We start from the raw sequence: 9,247 nt of genomic DNA, 5'->3' as shown, positions 1-9,247 counted from the left end.
TCTTGAACAAGAGAGCTTCTGTGTTCTTTTCTTTTCAGTTTTCTAGTTTACTTTATTCTGGAATTTGTTTTCACATTTTGGAGTTCGTGTTTTTTTTTTTTAATATTTTAATAATTTTTTAAATAATTTTTTATTTATTTACAGAATCTCATTAAAAAAGAAACCAGAAAACCAGGATGTTTGGGAATGAGATTCAAGTTTTATTTGTTGTATAAAAATTATTTTGTAGATTTTGTTCACATTTTAAATAAATATAATATTATAATAATTTTATTTCATTGATTCTCACGTGAAAAAAGGTCCTTTTTACATTTAAATAACTGCCATTTGTTTATAAAAGAAAAATAAATATTTTTTAAATTAATAGTATCTTATAATAGTATCATAAATATATTTTAAAATATTAATATTTTTCAAAACTGGTTCATTTATATTACAAATAATAATAATCATTTAAGCACAATAAAAATAAAAATGACATAAAAAAAAATATTACTAAATATATTATAAGATAATAAGGACTAACTCTCTGACCGACTCTATCGGCTTTTCAAAACGTCATAAGAGCATCCCATCGGTAGGTACAAATCTGATGTGGACAGAATTTTGTATCTGGGTAAACTAATGGGGAGATGGGTACAAATCTGGAGAGAGAAAGATGAGTAGCAAAGTTTTGCTACCGGGTACAAATGAGAAAAAGTCAAAAAAAAAAATGTGATCCCACCCTACTTTTTTATAAAAAAAATAAACATTTAAAAATTTAAAAAAATAAACATTTAAAAATAAATATGATTGTTTTTTCTAAAAAGTTAACATGTGCTTTTTTTTTTAATTTTTAATTTAAAAAAATGACCGTTTTTTAAAATATGACTGTTTTTTCAAAATATGAAAGTTATATTATTTTTTTATACATATGATTATTTTTTTATTATTTAAATAAAATCTATAAATAGATGATGTGGATGGTGGGACCACAATTGTACTTGAGATTGTTGGGAATAGAGGTATAAATTGAGAGGTATAATTTATTTGTGATGTGGCTGCTGATGTGGCACATATTTGTACCTATGTATGAGTACAAGGATGGGGATGCTCTAATAATAACATTATGAATTATATATAATAGACTACTATGATCAGCGAAGGTTCAACGATTTTTCTCTAACCAAATAGTACGCTAAAAAATAATTGAGATGGTGATCCAAATATGTAGACATGTCATAATAGAACATCAATACAAATTTTCTAGCAACTACCTAAAGACTCGGTCATCACCTAATAAATCTCAATAAAAATACTTCACAAAAGACTCAAGATACTAGTAATCCATCGACAATGCAAAAGTAAGTGAACTGTGATTTAACTTCTCTTGACACATATGACAACGATTACGATAATATAACAATTTTCATACACATATTACTCTTAAAATTCTACCGTGAATAGCGTTCAATCCAAATAAGGAGATATTTAATAGAAACTTTGACATCTAAAACTTTTCCCAACAAAAATCACATTAAATCATCTTAACAAACAAATTGTAACTATGTCACACATGAAAACTATCCATCTTTTGTCAACACATAACGTCTTGTTTAAATAAAGACACTTGTTTGCGTCCTACCAAAAGTAAATTCTTTTACGAGATTAACTCTCTCTAATGTTTACTCTTTTTATATATCTATTTCGGCTAGTAAAATCATTATACTCAAGATCAAACATATTATTAATTGTGACATTTCTACATATAACAATGAAAATAAGCTTATGATACGTCGCAACAAAACTTTTGAATTTACACTAATTTTTTTTTCAAAACTGATCGAAAATCTTTTCTATGATGAAACCAATCTTGTATTGTAAATCTTAATAGTAAGATAATGTTGTTATGGGATATTTCCTAGCTTCCCTGCTCTGACTATTAAAATTATCTACGTAATTGTTTGTCATTTTATTGTATCGCGAACCGGGGAAAAAGGCACGACTCCATTTCTCCACTCCAATTTGTTCCAAATATTCAGTAATATGAGGGTCTTTAGTTCTGATCCTGTCAAACTGCAGATGAAACATGGACTCGGTGTATGCGTGAGAAGCCAAATCAAACTCAACGTGGCAGTTATTAGTTTTAAATTTAGCCATAATATTCATTTTGATGTGGTATGTGCATGCACCGTGATGTGCTTCTAGAAAAATCGCGAACAAGGAGTTGGCAATACTTGGGTGTCTATCGGATACGGAGAGGAGATCCGGAACTAATCCAATTGTCAACCTTAGTTGTTGCATGAAATATGTCCAGAAGTTATTATTCTTCGAATCAACGACGCCAAAAACAACGAGATATAGTTGCTCATCCGCATCCAATGATATCGCAACCAGTAATTGACCTCTAACATTGTGCTTAAGAAAGCTGACATCGATGCACAATATAGGACGACAACAGCTTATGAAACCCCTAATTGAGACCCTTAAGTGTTGGAATTATTTCCAATATTTGGGTACATATATTATTTAATAATTGTATATTAGTTGTTATCATAATAAAGATTAAAGCCCAATTAAAGTGATCTATTAAAGTATAAAGATTATGGGGCTTATTTAGACATCTATAATAAATGTGGGGATATATTTGTGTAGAAGCAGAAATACCATTTTTTATTTCGTTGATTGATGGGCCGAATAATAAATGGGTATATTAGGGCTAGGTCTCAACCCATATAAATAGCCTACCGATTTGTTTCTCTCATCGAACAATAAGGTTTATGTTCATCTCTCAAGAACACTAAAGAAGAAGGCTATCGATATAGGGTTGGAAGACTTAAACCCCACCCACATCTGACATTCCGATCCAAGTCCAGATCCAGAACGAGAAGATCCACATTCAGATCCAGATTCAAGATCAAGAGAAGATCAAGAAGAAGAGAATAACGAAGAACGACTTAATGAACCGTTCTGCATTCAAGATCCAGGTACGTTTCCGCAATTACAGTTTATCTCGATTTATCGACATAGAGTATACAGATTATAGACTTGAGGATTAAAGATTTAGACTAAAGAAACTAACAAGTGGTATCAGAGCCTCTCTATGTCGATTTATTGAGATTTAATAAGGATAAAGATAGATTGTTGAATTTGGTTAACAAGATTATGAATAACAATTAAATTTTCTGTATATTCACATTGAATAAACAGATTCAGAATAAGGAAATTGAATAAATTGAATTAAATGTTCATTTTAAGGATAAGGAAGTTCAACAGGTTTAATTTATCACTTCCATTTAGGGTCAAATAAGACTAAATATTATGTATAAAAACGAAATGTGAGATAATTAAGAATAAGTTAATTCTATTATATAGAATAAGTTAATTCTATTATATATATATATATATATATATATTTGATTTGAGGTTATATAATTGTTATTAATTAAAGAATATGAATAGAGATTTATAAATTTTCTTGATCTAATATGTTTTTTATTTACTGAATTATAAACAATAAATTATTTTGATGTATATGTTATAGTAAAGAATTAAAGACGCTAGACATCTAAACGATTTTTCAGAAATCATAAAGAATAAACGGTTTTAGAATCATAAAGAATAAAGAAGATGGAAAAGTTTTATTTCAAGAATTGGATTTAATTATTAATTTGAAAATAATAATTCAAATTAATAACCAGAATTTAAGTGGAGAGAAATATATATAGTAAAGAAGTTAGAATTTTTTTTAAAGAATTGGTCAAATTAATATCTATTTATTATTAATTAGATAATTAAAGAGATATTAATAAATATATTATATATATTTTGGTTATATATATATTTTTTGAGTACAAATTAATTAAGGAAATTTGAATTTTAGAATAATAATTTATTATCATTCTAATTATATAATAATTATATAATTACGTAAGGAATTAAGAAATTTAGTTTTGGAATAATAATTAATTATTATAATTAATTTAAGGAATTAAAATAATAATAATAATATATAAGGAATTAAGTAATTCAGTTTTAGAATAATAATTAATTATTATAATTAATTTAAGGAATTAAAATAATAATAATAATATTTTAATTAGTTAAAGATTGAAGTAATATTTATTACTGAAATAATTGTTATTGTATTAATATATTTATATAATTAAGAATAAATAAAATATAGAATGAAATTTTGGAATTTTAATATATACCTATAATATAGGTTATGATTTGAGAATTAAGTAAAGAAAAATAGTTATTATGTTTATAATATTTTATTAATATATTTAATGAATTAGTATAAAAACGGATGAATACATCTATTTAATTTATGACTTAATTAATGTATGGAATATATTCAGAAATTAAGAAAAAGTCAATTTATATAAATATATTCAGAAATTAAGAAAAGAGAAGAATAAAGAGATTATTATTTTATTAATAATAATAATTCATAATTAAAGAATAAATAAATATCAATAACTTATTTATCAAGAATTAAGTTATTTATCAAGAATTAAGGAAATCAATTAACCTAATAATTGATAAATTTAGAATTTTGGGTAATCTGTGTAATTGATTATTTAATTGTTTATTATTATTATATTTGGATGAATAATCAATCATGTTATATTACACATTTGAATATATATACATATTTTGGTCTTTATGTATATATTGTGTTGATTGATATTAAGAAATAATTGAGTGATTAGTAAAATCACAATTATTTGTTTTGTGTAACACATATGGAATTTATGCAATTTTGATACATAAAACAACATTCAGATTTTCGGTATTAATAACACATTCAAAATTTGGTATAATTTTAGGCCCACTTAAATTTGTAATTATGCGGTTGTTAATCGGCCCAAAGGAAGATTAATAATTGGTCGGATTGCAAATTTAAATAATGTACAAATTATTAATTTATAGAACATATTTGTTTTATAAGATTAAGACGGTTGTGTTTGTAACTATGCGATTATTAATCGGACAAAAGGAAGTTTAATAATTGGTCGAGTTACACACTTAAAGTATGTACATAATTTATTAATTTATTAAATCAATTAATTGAAGCAACATCCTACCAAAGTAGGCTTCTTGTGAAGGTTAATATGCTTTATAAATTAAGAAGGTAGTGCGTATGTATTTCATGCAGTTATTTAATCGGCCCAAAGGAAGATAAATAATTGGTCAGAATAACATTATGCACATGTGGTAATAAATATGTAACAATTATTCGGTGGGCCATGTGAATAATTGGAATATCCAAAGATAACCAATTATTTGACAGGACTTATTGTTAATATTTGATTACTACAAAAGAGTACCGTTTGCAAGTTAATATTTAATGTCCAAAGACTAAATATTAATGTTGCGTTTGGTATCTTATGATGAGACGTACCATTATTTTGAATTTATGTGATTATTAAAATTTTGTGAGTATGGTTGTTCATTTGTTTTGTTATCTAATCAAGTTAACACTTCTGTTTATACGGATTATTTTTTTGTCAACATCTTAAGTTCATTTTATATGATATAATTTTTAAGACATATTTAGAATTTGTTGTATTTTTAAGAATTATATCTAAAATGGTTAAAATTGCTAAGGGTATTATTAGAATAAAGATTTCATAAATAATATATGTTTTATTTAGTTTCAAAAGTAATGCATTAAAGTCAGAGTTACAATAATGTATTCTCATGCATCTAATTTGGATTTTCTTATTTACACTTAAGTTAATTGATGTGAATTGTAGTTGTCTAAAGGGAGACATAGTCTCTATATGAACTCACATCAATTGTGTGTAAGAAAAATAAAAGATTGAAACAAAAATAACATAAATAGTGTTCACTTAGCAAATACCTTAATACATAATAAAGAAATGAAGTTGTAAGAATTGCAGATATTGCACTTATAAGAAAATTACTAAAGAAAGTGGTGCATAAAAGAATACATATTATAGTTTTTTTTGTTTGTTCTAAGAGTAATTTAACTTCAGTACTCATACACATTTGATGGTAACTTCAGTATTACTAAAGTAAATGTGTTGATGTACGGTTGAGTTAATTGTCAAAAGTCAATTGATGGTGAAAGAAACATCGGCGTAGGCATTGACAATTCATATTAAAGATGAAGAATTAAAGAACTAGTTTAGATACTTTTTTTATTTGGAAACAAACATTTATGGAATATCTTCATGTAATTGATAAATTTGGAAGGAAGAGTTAAGAATTACAACTTATATATGGAATAAAGATTCAACTAAAACAACTAGTAAATTCTTTTGGGGTTGTCCAGTTAAGGTCAGGCCTTATAGGTCTAAAGAAAATAAACTAGACTAAAGAATTTATCAGATGTTAATTATTGGATATTCTAAAAGATCTAGAGACAAATTTAGTCTCATAAGTACTTCAAGATTTTCCTTGAAAATAAATACATACATAAGACTCCTTAAACAAGAGTCTAATGTATTCTCTAGATTATATGAATCAAGAAATTAAGAATATTTATGATGTTGGACAAATATTTGAAGGATCCTGGTTTGGATCATTAAGAAAACAACCAAACAACTAATGTGATATTTTAAGAACAAAACATTACATACTCATATAGTGAAATGGAATCGGATAGAGATCATTTGGTATATTGATTCGAATTTTGTTGGATACTAAAACAGTCGAAAATTCGTGCCACATCATTTTAGTTTAAAGAATTAATTTTTGGAAGAGTGTTAAGTAGACACTCGAATTATTTCAAGTTGATGGCAGAATTTATTAGGTGTTTTGTGGCATCCAATTAAAGAATCCGACTGCAAAATTTTGTCACGGGGTTGCAAATTATGAATGATATAGAAAGACCACTAAAGATATTACGTGACAATAATTTGCAGTTCTTTTACTTTAAGAGTAATATGAGTTCGACTAAGTCGAACTATTTGGAAAATAAAGAATTCATAATGTTTACTTATCTATTGAGCATATTTGGACAAACTCTAAAATTACAGACCAGTTCTCTAAATATTTGCTATCTGAGGTCTTTCATGAACATATTATTCATATGGATATTGCATATTTAAATGATATACAGTTTTAGTGGGAGTTTGTATTGTGATGCTTGCATAGATAAAATTTGGAATTTATGTGCACATTAAAGAATCAGTTTCTAAAGAAATTAAAGATTTAGTTTTTAAAGAAATCAAGATTATAAAGTTATTCAGATTGATCTCTATAAGGAATAAAGGAGGACCAGTTGGTATTAGACATGTTAAAGATCACACTACATGTTAATCCACACTACACACCCATGTTTAATCTATGTTATTTGATTGTATTGACATATGTGACTATTGAGGGTTTAGTTACGAACTAATGTAACAAAAATCGCTTTAATCCTATGTTGATATAATTAATGGACGAGATTGATATAGATGTATTTGGAAATGATAACAATATTTTAAGCTCTTAAGGTTATAATATACAATTGAAGGAAATATTATATGACCCAAGTGGGAGATTGTTGGAATTATTTCCATTATTTGGGTACATATATTATTTAATAATTGTATATTAGTTGTTATCATAATAAAGATTAAAGCTCAATTAAAGTGATCTATTAAAGTATAAAGATTATGGGGCTTATTTAGACCTCTATAATAAATGTGGGGAATTATTTCCAATATTTGGGTACATATATTATTTAATAATTGTATATTAGTTGTTATCATAATAAAGATTAAAGCCAATTAAAGTGATCTATTAAAGTATAAAGATTATGGGGCTTATTTGGACCTCTATAATAAATGTGGGGATATATTTGTGTAGAAGCAGAAATACCATTTTTTATTTCGTTGATGGGCCGAATAATAAATGGGTATATTAGGGCTAGGTCTCCAACCCATATAAATAGCCTACCGATTTGTTTCTCTCATCGAGCAATAAGGTTTATGTTCATCTCTCAAGAACACTAAAGAAGAAGGCTATCGATATAGGGTTGGAAGACTTAAACCCCACCCACATCTGACATTCCGATCCAAGTCCAGATCCAGAACGAGAAGATCCACATTCAGATCCAGATTCAAGATCAAGAGAAGATCAAGAAGAAGAGAATAACGAAGAACAGCTTAATGAACCGTTCTGCATTCAAGATCCATGTACGTTTCCGCAATTACAGTTTATCTCGATTTATCGACATAGAGTATACAGATTATAGACTTGAGGATTAAAGATTTAGACTAAAGAAACTAACATTAAGGACATGAACATATACCTGAAGTGGCATTGCTCATCCGTTTGGATGTCAGTTATGGTACATGGGTTCTTCTTCTGCAACATGAACAGGTATGATGACAATTTACCATAGGAATCCTCCACAGTTCCTCGCACCGCCATTAAGGTCTTTTCCCTGGACCTTCAAGCCTTATTATATGTCAAAGTTAACTCATAGCTTGTATGCATGTCTTCCATTATTTTCTTAGGCATGTGGTCATGATGATGGTCCATGTACTTACGTTTGATGCACTCTCCAATTACCCATGATGGTGCTTGACTCACATTCTCTTGCCTTATTAAAACTGAGCATGTGGGTTTTCTTACAAATTTTCGAATCTCAAACATCTCTGAGAATTTTCCTTTCTTAGCACGCAATTTCCACTTACAATTCTCAGCCAAACATTTTACAAACCAAAAATATTTTGTTGACTTCTCCACTTTGAGGATAAAATGATTATACATCGCATGTCTATGCAACCTCAATTGTATTTCTTTTTTGTTATCAAAAAACGTACCCACTTCCAATCCGCTTTCGATGGTTAATTTAGCAGGTGTTTCAATCTCGAGTGGTTCATATGAGAAGTGATTGGTTCCCTTAGTATGGTTTTCGGGGTGAATGACTTATTCTTGTACTAGCACACTGTCTCGAACGCAACCATTGGGCTTGTACTTCTTCTGCATGAATTTGACTTGAGAATACATTTTGCTGCTCAAATACATCTCGCTGCTCAGATACATCTTGTTGCCTTAGGAAGACATCTTGCTGCTCAAAAACATATCGCTGCTCATATACATTTTGCTGCCTTGGGAAGACATCTTGCTACTCAAATATATCTCGCTGCTCAAATACATATTGCTGCCTTGGGAAGACATCTTGTTGCTCAGATACATCTTGCTGCTTAAAGAGATCTTGCTGCTCAAATATGTCATTTTCTGGTATTTTGATTTTTTGAGTTAAAGGTATTGACTTCTCTACGAAAGAGACACACAG

Source organism: Impatiens glandulifera, chromosome 1 (assembly GCF_907164915.1).
Source record: "Impatiens glandulifera chromosome 1, dImpGla2.1, whole genome shotgun sequence".
Taxonomy (NCBI): domain Eukaryota; kingdom Viridiplantae; phylum Streptophyta; class Magnoliopsida; order Ericales; family Balsaminaceae; genus Impatiens; species Impatiens glandulifera.
This window is presented reverse-complemented; position numbering follows the sequence as displayed.